The sequence below is a fragment of the Felis catus genome, chromosome D1 (assembly GCF_018350175.1).
Source record: "Felis catus isolate Fca126 chromosome D1, F.catus_Fca126_mat1.0, whole genome shotgun sequence".
NCBI classification, from domain to species: domain Eukaryota; kingdom Metazoa; phylum Chordata; class Mammalia; order Carnivora; family Felidae; genus Felis; species Felis catus.
Window position 1 is genome coordinate 90,509,927 of NC_058377.1, and position 15,431 is coordinate 90,525,357.

Sequence of the window (15,431 nt, forward strand, 5' to 3'; positions counted from 1 at the left end):
TGATTCATTTATCAAAATTAAGGTTTTGCTAATATATGCTCCTGGTACAGTGTGCTAATTGAACATTTGTGTTTGCTTGTTTTCTATATTTCCTGCAGATAGATACTTGGATAAGCTGAATCCAAGTAAGTATCATTCTTTGTGTATTTATAGCTAAATACCACTGTGGCACATTTCTTGCAGTGGAGAATACTCAGATTAGCTATTTATTAAATCCTTCATTCTATGTATTGCTAATCTTTTAAAATGAAATAGGCAATAAAATGTTACCACGTTATTTTTTCTCTTGATTGTTAGTTGGTATAATTGGCAGTTGATGAGCTTTAAAGTTCTTTGTATAAAAAATTTGCATCCATAATAGATGTAGGAAAAGTGCTGCAACCTTTGAGTCATAACATTTTTAGGGAGAAAAGAACATGTGAGCTGTCTCCCACATGGCTTCAGATTTCCCAGACAGATCTTGTAGTTTCCCCTTGGAAAAATACTTCCCTCTTGTGATAACAAGCTGACATTGAACAGAATCTATCTCTAGCATCTACATAAACTCCTCATGGCGAAGTTTTGTGTTACTGGACTTTGTAAAGTTAAAGAATAAGCACTCATATTTTTTTCTTTCCCATATCAGAAGGTACCTTTTAGATAATGGTCTCACTCTGAATCTCTCACAAATCTATTTTTAAAAGACCCACTAGATCTTCAAATAATAACCTTAATAAGCCACACTTAGGTACTTCTAATTTTTATGACCAGTGGTAGCAAATGTCTTCAGTAACAAAACAGACAGGTGGTAGTGGTAACCGAGAGCGTTCATCTGCCCCATATTGGGAGGGCATGACATATTCTTTCTAATTTTGTTATGTCTGGTGAAAATTTTCTGTAATCATGCTGGAGCTAATTGAAATTTTAAGAAAACAGGAGTTCAGAGAATCTTTTGATTACTTGGTTCAGCCTCTTTGATTTAGGCAATTGAAATGGCATCTTAAAGTTTAGAGTGCCATTTTTTATTCTCCCTAATGGATTTTGAAAAGAACAGTAAATGAATGGAAAAATACTAAGTGGATGAGAAGCAATTTTAAAAAATAACCATCCTGGTTATGGTTCTGCTTAGGAACAATTTAGAAATTAGAAATCAGGCAATAAATGCTTCAGTTTAATGATAGAAAATCAGCTTTATATTGATGTTTGATGAGACCCTGGAACATATAATTCTTAGTTGCCAGATTCTTCCATGAATTAGTCATAATCCATAAAGCTGAAAACTATTGGGATTTCGGAATAGAATTTTATACTTCTGGTACTGTTCTTAAAATTTCCAGAAAAACTAGCAAGCTGAAATATGATTTCTATTTTTCTATATGTTTCATAGTCTTTATATGTTTTTACCTTTTAGGAAGTTGGGCTTCTAGAGGAAGCTCAATCAATAACATCTGTAATAGATTAATAATGGGTGCAATTTTTTTTTGTTTCTTTCTGTTGAAATGTGGCAGTTCTCTTGCATCTTAGTTTGCCTCAGAGGTATGCTTGATCATAGAATGCTGCAGGGGAATATTGTGGGACTTCTAAGGCTGGTTCATAAGAACTCTTGCAGCTTCCATCTGGGCTTCTTGGAACACTTGCTCTTGAAACTCAGCCATCATGTTGTGAGGAAGCCCAATCAGCCCCAGGGAGTGGCCCCTGGCCAGCAGCCCCAGATGAACTCCCAGCTGACAACCCCCACCAACTGTGGGGTTGGTGAGCAGGCCATGTGAGTGAGCCAGCCATCTTGGAAACGTATCCTCCAGGCCAGTTGGGCTGTTGATACTTTATGGGATCGTAAGTCCACACTGCCAAACTCTGCCCAAATTGTAAATTTGTGAGCCAGAAACATGATTGTTTTTATTTTAAGCCACCAAATTTTGGAGTGATTTGTTATACAGCAGTAGATTACAAAACAGCAGCCATCTCTTGGACTGATTTCTGAATCAATAGAAAAATAAGACTAGAGAGTCAGGAGAATGGAAAGCCAAAATGTTTTCTGATTTTTAATAGTGGTTAAGTTAGAGAATTTGTCTTAGTTTGAGTGCTAAAGTTAGTTTGCTGAGAATTCCTCTGCATTTTTGAATTTGCCTACCTGAAGCAAAGTTGAATTCTGTGGATGCAGATCACTGCCTCCCACTGATTCAACTGAAGAAAGACGGGCAAAGACAGTAATTCCTTCATGCTCAAGCCATTTGACAGGTCATATTCACTTGTTTGAGAAACATAGATCGATGACTGTTACCACCCATCAGACAATTCGCTCCACATTTTAAAAGGAAATGAGAGTGTTCTGTTTAGTCCCTCCTTATGAAAACTGGAGAAGTGTGTTAAAGACATTCCTCTCTCCCACTAAGTAAAAAATTAAGAGGAGCTTTTCAGACAGAATTTGTTCCAAATCCTGACTTGGCAACTTAATAGGAATGTGCCCTTGGACAAGTGACTTAACCTCTCTGAGTATCAGTTTCCTCATCTGTAAAATGGGAATAATACTAGCACCTAACTTACTGGGTCTAATACATAGTAAGGACTCAGAAGAATATTTCTATTGTTTGTAATTATAAGAAGACAGTGAAGGTATTCGTGCTTAAAATTTTAGGCATGTGGAATCCTAAAAGGAAAATCAAAAGAAAAATACCATGGTCCAAGTCAAGTGCCTATTACTTATTTGCATTCCTGACAGCATACTTTTCAATGTGAAATAATGTGATCACAATGTAGTCAAGGTTATATTTCGGGAGAGATGAATGTGGTGGGGAAATTGGGGATTGGTATAACCATACATCTCCATACAGAAAAATAGCTGAATTAATATGTGCTCACTTTAATATTTCTGATCTATCAGAAACATTAGGGCAGCTTAACAGACTAGTAAATAACAGAAATGCAATTAAGGAAACTAGTTGTATAAGGTTTATTAAGATACTGCTGTGTGTGTGTGTGTGTGTGTGTGTGTGTGTGTGTGTGTGTGTGTTGTGACTGAGGATTTCAAATTCTTGATTACTCCACATTTTGTGCAGATTCAAGTCTGACGATTCACTTAATAGTCCATTCCAAATTCATTTCTGTAGTGCTCATTGATCTACACTGCAACCAACTGAAATATATTTTTCTGCTTTGTGCCAGTGCCAACAAACTTACCCTTAATTAAGACCATTTAGGGGCCCCTGGGTGGCTCAGTGATGTAAGTGTCCAACTTCAGCTCAGGTCATGATCTCACGGTCCGTGGGTTCGAGCCTCGTGTCAGGCTGTTTCAGATTCTGTGTCTCCCTGTCTCTGTGCCCCTCCCCCACTCACGCTCTGTCTCTCTCTGTCTCTTAAAAATGAATAAATGTTAAAAAAAAAAAAAAGAGATCATCTAAGTGTTTCACTTGTGTTAGTTTTATCCCTAACAGTGAGGGCCTCAAAGATATCAGGTACTTCCATTATAACCTTATCATACCCAGTACAAAACTGGTTCTCAATAAAAATTTTCTTGAATTAATTAGAATATTTCATACTATTCTAGTTGTAGCCAAATATGTTATCAAAATTAAAACTTATATTTTTCTGGCTGCTTTAGCTAAAAAGATGGTGGTTCCCTACTGTGATTGAAGATATCAAACATGATTATCCAAATTCTGTTATTTATTAGGGATTGGAGTTTTGTGTTTCAGAGCTGAAAAGAAGGTATAGCAGAACCCAAGGAGAAAATGGGAAAGGAAAGTGTTCTGCTCTGAGTTTGTAAATGACTGGATGCCTGGGTGCATTAGACTGTATATGGGGACCCTCAGCCTATAGGGTGCTGGGGCCAATGGACAAGAAAGAGGGTTTCTTAGGGAGGCATAGAGCCACAGAGCATACTAGAGGGTCATCCCAGACTGAACATTACAGGTGATAGCTCTCTCAGGGATACTACACCACACAAATGTTTTAGAAATAAAGACCACTAATCTTCCAGTCAATCAGACATCCCAGCAGCTGAAGAGATTCAGCGTCCCATTTACAATCCTGGACATTCGTAAACACTCAGGTCTCCCTGGGTATCTAAACGACAAGTGAATAACAACTGGTTTAGGCTTGCTACTGTCATTCATGCATGGATAAAGAATAGAAGTTACCATGGGAATTGGGAGAAAAAAGAGTGTGAGCACATGTCCCTGTTGCATGCAATAAGGAGGCTAGAAAAACTAACCCATAAAAAATTGTGACCAAAGTTATGTGACAATGCCAGGTGAGAGGAATAAAAATATTAACAAATATAATAACTGGCCCACATCACTGTGTCATAGGTAACACCTATAGGAGGGAAGGATTAACAAATAAACAAGTGACACATTTATTTATACTTCAGACAGATGCATATATTTCAACATATTGTTAGGATGTATATTATAACAAGTCATCAGGAGCATTCAAAATGAAATGTAATATAGATTCCACAGATATTGTGAGTTCTTTAAGACTTACCTTTCACAGCAGAATCCTCTCATTAACTCGTTCTTCATTTATTCAATGTTATTTATTGCATTCTTGCAAAGGATCAGACATGGTAGGTGCTTTCTCGTAGGCACAAGTGCCCGAGATATAGGACTTAGGATACTAAAATTTAGTCTTGGGGTGCCTGGGTGGCTCAGTCATTTAAGCGTCTGACTTCGGCTCAGGTCATGATCTTACGGTTCATGAGTTCGAGCCCTGTGTCGGCTCTGTGCTGGCAGCTCAGAGCCTGAAACCTGCTTTGGATTCTGTGTCTCCCTGTCTATCTGCCCCACTCTGCTCACATTCTCTCTGTGTCTCTCAAAAATAAATAAACATTAAAAGAAATTTAAAATTTAATCTTTAAAATCAAAGGTAATTTAGGAATTTGCTAAATATTCTCATTTGTACTTATAATTGCCATTATTGTTGATCTTAAAGGCTTATAAATAAACAGAATCATTCTAAAAGACTGACTGCTGTCTCATGCTTCACTTTTCTAATAATACCCTCAAATTTGATATCTTGAAGCCTCATCAAGTTGACTAATAAAGAGTCATTTCCAGGAAATACATTCCCCCCAAATCCCCCAGGATTCCAAGGGTCTTACATGTGTAACCAGAGTGTATTCCCAATGCCAATGCCAGTTTATGCATTCAAAAAGAGCTAGTTCCACAGTGGGCTGGAGGACACAGTTGTCCTATGTGTATATTCAGAGTCACTGCTACCAGTAATATGTAACATTTACTTTTGAGTGTTTCCCATGTGCCCAGCCCTATCGTATACACTTTCCTCAAATTTATTCATTTTGTTCTCACAAAACTCTATGAAGTAGATATAACTATTATTCATATTTTACTGACAGGGGCAAAGAGGCATGGGGAGGTGAAGTAGGCTGCCCAGATCACATATCTTGGAAGAGGCTGAATTGGTTCAAACTTAGACAGTCTGGGACCTGTATCTGAGTTCTTAACAGCGCACTCTGCAATATGTGACATGGTGCCTGCTGTGATATTTGATGCTGCTGCTTTCTTTCTGCTGAGTTGTTAATTGATGTTCTGCTAATTATGGTTCACAGTCCACACTGTTCCCTTTCTTGTCTGACTTGCCCATCCCTGAGTTTCTCAAGCCTTTAGCTCACACTGTTGCTGACATCTTCTTCGCCACAGGGAAAGATCTTTTTGGATCCAGTTCTTTCACAGTGATGTCCCACAATGGAGCTAGTTGGTCCCCAGGGATCCAGTAATTTCACTGATATCCTGCATTCTAGGGTAGGCAAAGAGGGGGAGGGGTAGCAAGAAGGACTGCACAGGAGGAATGGATAAGCCCAGTCCTAATTTGAACCTGGAAGCCCAGCCCTCCACCCTAAAATTCAGCTCTTGTTGCTGAATTGGGTTAATTCAAGCAGACTTCTGAATTACTCATACTTATTTGTCCCAGGAGATCACACATTGGTCTGTTCCCCCATTGTGGATGCATTTTCAAAGGTGTTTACCCCTGCCATGGGCTGTAGGAGCACTTTTAAATCAGGGGTGTAGCCAGACCCAGAAATGTTCTTAGGTATCTTGTGATATGGAAAGCTTTTGGGGAAGGATTGCACAATCTCCTATGAATGCCTGCTCAACGCCTGTCATAATGTATGGTTACTAAGGAAACCAATGACCAACTATTAAAAAGCACATTTATGAAATAGCAATGTGTGTGCCTTTTTACAGAGACATTAAATATTAATATCTAGGAGCAAGTCTGATTTCAAAATCATTATAAACATAAGTGATGTTTCAAACTATACAAAAACTGTAGAAGGATATGAAAGCATCTGATTTCTATGGTAACAAAATCACAGAAACTACTAACACTACTGTGGTTTGTTGCCTACATCTGTATGTAATTGAAGAAAATGCTCAGTCTCATTTATAGGTTACTGAAGAAAAAACTTTTCCATTGAAGTTCAACATACTCTAAATTCTATCCTAGACCTCCTTAGGTGACACCCATGTAGCAAATCTTCACATATCATCTTTTTGCTAGAGGGTGGAATGTGGCCCTTACCTGGTAGCTTGACAGAGGAGAATATAAGTTCACGGGACAGATAGGTGGTAGGCTTTGTAAAAAGAGTCTTTGAGTTCTGCAAAACTGATAAGGAGAGTCAGTGAATAGGAAGTTCTAAGTTTTGCTTCTCACGTCAGTTCTGCCACTAACCATCTAGGTGACTTGGACAATGAAATTTGCTTCCCTAGGTCTCAGATCTCATCAGGAAAATAAGGACGTTAGACTAGCTGACCTCTGAGGAACTATTCTGATTTCACATTCTATTATTCTGAGAATCTTTTCTTCTACTTGGTTCCATGTCGCCTATATTTATTCCTTTATGATATTAAATGAGAACAGGAAAATGTCATATCATTTGCCAAACTATTTCCCCAGGACATCCTTCACTTTAGAATTTACCTTTCCTTTTCCTTCAGGAGTAAGAACATTACCTGAAACAAATGTTCCTTTCCTTGAATGAAGATATTTGCCAGCTACAGAAGACTTTGCACAAACTTGAGAGAAACACAAACTTGAATGTAAAATAAGCTATTTCCATGGCTACCTGCTTTTTGCATTTCCTTCATGGTTACTTTTTTATTATTTGAATTTTAAGAAATAGTTTCTCATAACCTGACTTCTCTTTTGAAGAATTCTGCACTGAAACCATAACTAATAATAATAAGAGGGTAAAATGGAAATGAACCAAACAAAATTAACTTGCTGCTTTAATTCTTATTTCCATGATAAAGGTGAGGAAATAGTTCCGAGTGATACGCAAGCAACAGATAGTCCAAATTGAGGCATTCGAAGCCATAGGGAGATTGGAAGATTTAACCATAATGAAACTTAAAATATCACTCAGGCAGTTTGATTCTTGACGGTCTCTTATCTAAGTGTGGTTCTTTATGAATATGAAAAATAAGTTACAATGATGAGTACATATGTGAAAATGCCTAGCTCAATGCTTGGGATACACAGAGGCTGAGAGAGGGCAGGAAATGGAAACCCTATGAAATTTTTGCTGCTTCTTTGTTTTGCCCATAAGGAATTTCAGCTTTCTTTGTTCCTACTGAATGTGCTATTTTAGGTGCTACTATGACCTGAAATAAGTCCCCATTAGTAAAAGTTGCCTTTAGTCTCATTACTCACTCTGTCTCTAAAGCCAGGTGATTTCACCGAAAAGCATGCAAAATCCATAGGAAAACACTAACCGATTCATTCCTGCACAATTGAAATCTTCTTTCTTTGAAGCTACCTTATAACCTTCAAGTCCCCTTTTTTGGGGTCCTCTACCAAGTCCACCAAAAGATAAATCCAGCTCACTAGGTACTTGTAGATAATAGGAACTTAATAAATTTCAATGAAAAGATAATATCTGGTTTCTGGTCCAAAATCTAAAGAGCTTGGAAGTTGTCACTCTGTCTTAACAAAAAGTAAAAAACTGAACAAACTGAAAAAAAAATTAACAACAACTCTTCTTAGCTCTTCCAGAGGAATAAAATCACAGGACAAGTTCTTACCTCCCCCCCCCCCCCCCCCCCCCCGCCAAATTAGAGAGATGGGTGATACAGAGAATTTTAATTTACCAGAGAAGAAGCTTGTGGGAAGAAAGCTCCTTGGGAACCAGTACAGGCTGGGAGAACCTAAACCATGACTGACAAATTGCTGGAGAGTCAATGTGGACATGTCTGAGAATTAAGAACTCCATGGAGTTGTCAAGTCCAAGGAGAATCCCCACACTTTTGTGAATTTTGCCTCTCAGACCTCTACCAGGATTTCATAGTAAATGTTGAAGGAAAATTCTTTCATGTTTCTCGTAGGGGGAGAGGAAAAGGAACCATTTGAAATACGCTAGAGCACTTTGTTCTTCCTAACAAGGCTTGCCCTCAAGAGAAACTGTTTTACCGGAATTCTAATCTACTAGGGTTTTATGAGAGCCTAACTGACCTGGGGAAAGGGATTTCCCAGTTTTTTGGCCATCTTGCTCCACCTAAGTGGGTGGTGGAGTTGATAAATACTTGTGAATTTCACAGCCCAAGGGCACATGCTCACTGAAAGCCTGAGACCTAATTACAGGACTACAGAATACTTTTCCTGTCCCCTACAATCTGAAACCACATCACTAAAGCCCCATTTACTGTAGTTCTTTTTCCCAATCTAGCGTATCCTGCTTTCAAAAAAAAATTACAAGGCACACTAAAAGGCAAAAAACACAATTCAAAGAGAGAGCAAGCATTCGAACCAGGCTCAGATATGGCAGAGACTGGTATTATTAGACTGAGAATTTAAAGCAACTATGACTAATAGGCTAAGGACTCTAATAGAAAAAGTAGACAACATGCAAGAACAGATGGATAATGTAAGCAGAAAGATGGAAATTCTATGAAAGAACCAAAAAAGAAATGTTAGAGATCAGAAACGTTGTAACAGAAATGAAAACGCCTTTGGTGAGCTCATTAGCAGACTGGACATGGCTGAGGAAAGAATCTCTGAGCTTGAAGAAATGTTAATAGAAACTTTCAAAACTGAAAAGCAAGTAGAAAGATGACTTAGAAAAATGGAACAGAATGTCCAAGAACTATGGGAAAACTATAAAAGGTATAACATATATAATATGAGAATATCAAAAGGGGAAGTAAAAGAGAAAGGAAGAGAAGAAATACTGGAAGAATAATGACTGAGAATCTCCCCAAGTTAATGTTGGACATGCAACTGCAGATCCAGGAAGCTCAGAGAACACAAGGCAGGATAAATGCAAAACAAACAAAAACCAAAACAAGGTGCATGTAGGTATATCATATTCAAGTGGCAGAAAGTCAAAGGTAAAGAAAACCGCAAAAAGTTGGAAGGGAGGACACTTTACCTCTTGTTTACATGGAGAATGGAGTAAAATATTTAATTAATTAATTTTTAATTGAGATATAATTGACATAACACTGTATAAGCTTAAGATATATAACATGTTGATACATTTATATATTGCAATATGATTACCACCATAGCTTTAGCTTTAGCTTAAACTTTACCTCTTGTTTACATGGAGAATGGAGTATGATTACCACCATAGCTTTAGCTTTAGCTTAAACTTTACCTCTTGTTTACATGGAGAATGGAGTAAAATATTTAATTAATTAATTTTTAATTGAGATATAATTGACATAACACTGTATAAGCTTAAGATATATAACATGTTGATACGTTTATATATTGCAATATGATTACCACCATAGCTTTAGCTAACACCGCTATCATATCACATAATTATCATTTTTTTGTGATGAGAACACTTAAGATACAATCTTTTAGCAGTTTTGAAGTATGTAATACATATTGTTGGCGATAGTCACCATTCTGTGCATTAGATCTCAAGAGCTTATTCATGTTCTAGTTGTGAGTTTGTACCCTTTTCCCAGTATCTCCCCCACCCCTTAGTCCCTGGTAACCACCATTTTACTCTCTGTTTCTATGAGTTCAGCTTTTTTAGATTCCATATATGAGTGATATACAATATTTGTCTTTCTCTGTCTGGCTTATCTCACTTAGCATCATGCCCTCAAAATCTATCCATTTGTTGCAAATGGCAGAATTTCCTTCTTTCTCATGGCTGAATAATATTTCATTGTCAGTATACACCACAATATCTTTTTATATAAATGCACTTTCTGAATGTTTTATTTAGAGGTATGCAAACTTGAATTTTGCATTGGAGGTAGTTTTGCATACCTATAAGAACTCTGGAGTCCATCAGAACTGGGTTTGTAGTTTGCCTTTGCAGTAGATGATTACAAATGACCACAATAATTCTTGCCTTCATAGATCTGTGCCCTTTGCAGTATGATTTTGTACCCCTTCCCATCTATTTCCCAACTCTTGAATTGGAGCTGGAATAGTGACTTGCTTTTACTAGCAGGAAGTGATAGAAAGCACGATATACCAGTTCCAAGCATGGCCTTCAGTAGGTCTTGCGTGGATCTGTTTTCTCTGGGGACTCTGTCTCTCTGGTATAAACAGAGCTGAGTCAGCTCACTGTTTCCAGCTGAGTCCCAGAGATGAGAGAGCCCAACCGAGATCAGCAAAGCTGCCTACTTGACCCAGAGCTGACCTCAAATGTGAGGAATCCCAAGGGAGACCAAAGAAATTTCCCAGCCAAATCAAGCCAGAGTGTCAGTCTGGAGAATTGAGGTTAAATAAATGGCGATTATTTTTGAGCTAGCAAATTTTGGTGTGGCCTATCAGGCAGCATTACTGTGGTAGAAGATATCTGATACAGTCTTCACCTTTGACCAAGTGTATCCTTGCATAACATACTTCTTCCTGTTTGTTTGTTTGTTTGTTTGTTTGTTTATTGAGAGAGCAAGCAGGGGAGGGGCAGAGAGAGAGGAGAAAGAGAGAATCCCAAGTAGGCTCCACACTGTCAGCACAGAGCCCATCACGGGGCTCGATTCCACCAACTGTGAGATCATGACGGGAGCTGAAATCAAGAGTCAGATGCTTAACTGACTGAGGCACCCGGGAGCCCATACTTCTTCCTCTTTTATTTGGAGTTAATGTTAAGAGCTATCTCATAGGATTCATGTGAGGTGTGACAGGATGCATGTACATGGCACAAAGGAGGAGCTCAGTATCAGCTCGTTGTTACTATTGTTTTCTTTTCTACTATGAATCAACCATTATCTTGCTGGCTTCTCCAAGAGGCCTTTTGCTTCTCCTCATTAATGCTTTGGGTTTTAGCTTCCCTTTGTGGAATAGGTGGCAGCAAATAAAACCCAAACTTTTGCCTAACTAGAACATGGTGCAGTCAGGAATTCCGAAATCAGATCATCAGGGTTCAAATCCCTACTCTGCTGTTTTCCAGCTTTGTGGACTTGGGTAGCTTAAATTCTCTGGGCCTCAGGTTTTTTCAGTGTAAAATGGGGCTAATGATAATACCTGCCTTCTTCAATTGTTATGAAGATTAAGTGATGTATAACTGAAGTACTTGGAGCAGTGCTTGGCATACAGTAAGCACTCAGAAGTACTTGGCAAATGTTATAGTATTGTCATTATCATCAACATCATCATTGTTATTGAGATTGAGCATCTTCTAGAGATCATTCGAATCCCAGATTTGCACCATGTGAAATTCTGGAAGAGCTTCTGCATTAAGCCGAGACATATTCGGGCACTGCTCAGTAGTTCACAGGTCAGTAGCCATTCACTGGAGTTCAGCCATCTGCTAGGAAACTGGCAGATGCCCTGAGTCTTTACACATGGTCACAGTGAACAACTGGTCCAGAAATAACACACTATAAAGATTCTGAAGGGAGCCAGGAAATGGGAAAAGGGAACGACCCATTGCGCTGAGCAAATGGCACTGGCTAACATAGATGTGGATTTGGGGTTACCCTGTGAATAAAGAACTGAAAAAATACAGTGGTTATAGGACTAGGCTCATTTGGAAGGAGGGGATCAAGAGTCCAGCTAAGACAATGGCTTTGAACCTTTAAGATAGATAGTAACCTTGTCTGAAAAATCTGCTAATACATCTTTTAAAGGAAACACTTTACTTAGTTGTAAAAAATGTAAGGAGGAGGTTTTGTATGATGTTTAGAATAAAGGGCTTTTGAATTGAACAGAACTGGGTTTGATTTCTTTCTTTCTCATTTAATAGCTGTCTTACTCAGGACAAGTTTCTTCATCTCTCTGAGTTTCAGGTTCCTGATTTGTAAAATCAGATAATAATCCCTCTTTCATAGAGCTAATGAAAGGATTAAATCATATAACTATGTAAAAAGCGTAACAGTGTCTGGCACCGAATAGTCACTTAAGAAATGGTATGTGTTGCCATAATTATTGTTATTAAGTAAATACCATCTGCCAAAATTTTTGTATTGCCAGAATCTTCTCCTGTGTTACCATTTGTAGTTGCCTCATATTCCCTGGCTTATTCTTTCAATTTTTCTGTGCACTCCCCCGAGCTTTTGATGTCTGCCCTTCTGATGTCCAACTAATAACTTTGACATCACACAACTCGTTGACTACCTTCTGGGCTGGCTTTGACATTGGGCATCTGCATCATTTTTGCTTGCTTGTTCAAACTTTGAATTTTATTATGTCCTATCCCTGCAAGTGAATAAGAGATCAGAGAAATCAGATGATCCCTAAGGAATTATCTAAGTTTGGGGGACATTTTCAGGATGGCAAGGAACAGGGTCTACTAGGTCTACCAGGTCAGGAGGCAGAAAGTGAGATACTAGTTGGTGATATATGAGCACTTATCAAAAAAGAGTAAGAAGCATGTGCTCCAAGTGTTTTGTACTGTGAACTAGGCTAAATTAGACATGGGCTCTTCAATTAGGGGCAGAACTTGGAAGTAACTTCATGTTCAGAGATTTCTCGGATCATTTTCTCTGCCACTTTTTTCAAAGTTGATTATGGGAATTTGAAAAAAAAAAGCAAGTAAGGATAAGGGATTTCTCAGGGAATGATAGCACAAAGAAATACTCTTTTTTCCTATACAACTAATTTGGTTTCTATCCCTCGTCTTCTTGTCTGCCACATTTATCTCTTTTGAAATCCAAACTCTGGGTTACCAGAGTTTGGGTGAGTTAAGCCTTTTTTTTTTTTTTTGAGGTTGAATCACATCAGCTGCAGTTTTCTTCTCTTAGTTGTAGGTCCAGGTAGTCCTCTGCAGAATTATTGATAGATCAAGAAAGAGCGCTTTGCACAATCAATGCACCATTGAGATTCAATGTGGGCCAACAGTGTCACTTTTCTAGGAAATGGTAGGATTCCAGCAGCCAGGTGCACACATCCTCGTTCTCAGGACACACTTTGCTCAGCATTGAAGATTATCACGTTAAGGTTTAGAACTGTAATGCACAAACTCAGAAATAAATGATGATGCTCAGACATGTAAAAATAGATGGACAAAGTGTGAAGTCTAGTTTTCTTTCCATACGAAGTACAGTGCTCTTTCCCTGGTTGTCTAATAGTAATCCCTCTGCAGCACGGTCTGGGGATTCATGCATTCCTACCCTGTGTTTCTCTCTGGTGGTATATTTCTCTTGCAGCCTTTGTGGGAATTTTGGAAATGATGAAATTTGGTTTCTTATGGTGTTCATAGACCAGTACAGTGATAACTAATGATGGACAAGTGCTTTATATTAAAACGCATCATTTCTTTGCTTGTAACAGAGGGTTGTTTCTTTTAGGGTATGCAAATTCCAAGATAGATCATCATAAAATATCAAATGTCGTAGCTGAGAGAGGTCCTAGAATATAAATGAAGGTGGTAACTAGCCCACTGTCATTCAGGCTTGTTCTCTATGCCTTTCTCCTCAGCTTCAGTGATGGTGAATGACTTGGGCTGAACACATCCACATGCCTGTTGGATAAGTGACAAAGCCTCTTTGTGTTTCAGTGTCTTTATCTCTAAAATGGGGATAGCAGTAGTGCTCTTGCAGAGGGTAGTTTTGAAGAGGAAAGGAGATAATTCATGCCAAGTAGTGAAATACGGGTGATATGCATCTAACAAATGATAGCTATTATCACTACTATTAATTCATCCTGGGGTTGACTGATATGTAATTGCAAAATGATTTGCTCTGATTAGAGATGCAACGTACAGCCTTAAAGCAGATTGGAATTACATAGTTTAGCTGGAGATTGAGTTGTTACTTAACAGTAGGACTAGTAAGGGAAACTACAATAAGAAATAAAATTATTGGGGTGCCTGGGTGGCTCAGTCGGTTAAGCATCATACTTTAGCTCAGGTTATGATTTAGCGGTTTGTGAGCTCAAGCCCTGCTCTGTGCTGACAGCTCGGAGCCTGGAGCCTGCTCCGGATCCTGTGTCTCTGCCCCTACCCCTCTCTCTGCCCCTCCCCCGCTCTGCCCCTCCCCCACTCATGCCTCTCCCCCACTCATGCCCCTCCCCCGCTCATGTGCGCTCGAAATTTAAAATAAACACTCTCAAAAATAAACACTACAAAAATTTTAAAAGTAAACTTATTTTTAGAAGGAAATACTAGGTTGTTCAGCTATTTCTGGGTAATTCGTATGGACTGTTCCATTGTAAACATATTGTACAACTCTTTATTATAAAAATTGCAACTTTTATCTTCTTGCACAATTTTAATTTTCAGAGCTTCATAAGAATAACCAAATGGTAATATTTTCACACCACCATAATCTGGAGAGTGCTTTTTGGCTTGATTAGATATTTGGGTTGGAAAGGAAAGTAGTACACAAACTATTCTACTCACAACATTGCTGTGTGTTGTCTCATAATATTTACTCATGTAATAATAATCACATTATTGCACAACTATTTTATCCTAGCAGGCAGACTAGGTCTAAGTCACATCACTCCTGTCTCTGCCCTCAAGGAATTTTTGGTCTTGTGGGTGGACAGAGGTACAAATAAAGATTGCCATGTAACAAGACGTATACTATAATCAAGTCTTGTACAGATATAAATAGGAAGAAGGAAAAAAGCCTTTGAGTCAGATACAATTGAGTGTTATGCTAGAGAAGCATAAAATGATTTATTTTTGCCCAGAAAGGATTTTGGAAGGTATCACATCCAATTAGAGCAGGCATCATTTAAAACTATGGCTAGAGGTGCCTGGGTGGCTCAGTCGGTTAAGCATCTGACTCTTGATTTCGGCTCAGGTCATGATCTCACAGTTTTGTGGGTTCAAGCCCCATGTCAGGCTCTGTGCACTGAGCATGTGGAGCCTGCTTGGGATTCTTTTTCTCTCTCTCTGCCCCTCCCCTGCTGCACTCTCTGTCTCTTTCAAAATAAACTTAAAAAAACAAAACTATTGCTAAAACTTTCCTGCTTAAAAGCTTAGCAGGAAAACTCAATGAGAGCAGAGACGTCTTTAGTGTGCCTCTTTGCTCTTCCTAATTTAGCATAATAAAGGGCATAATAAAGAGCATAAT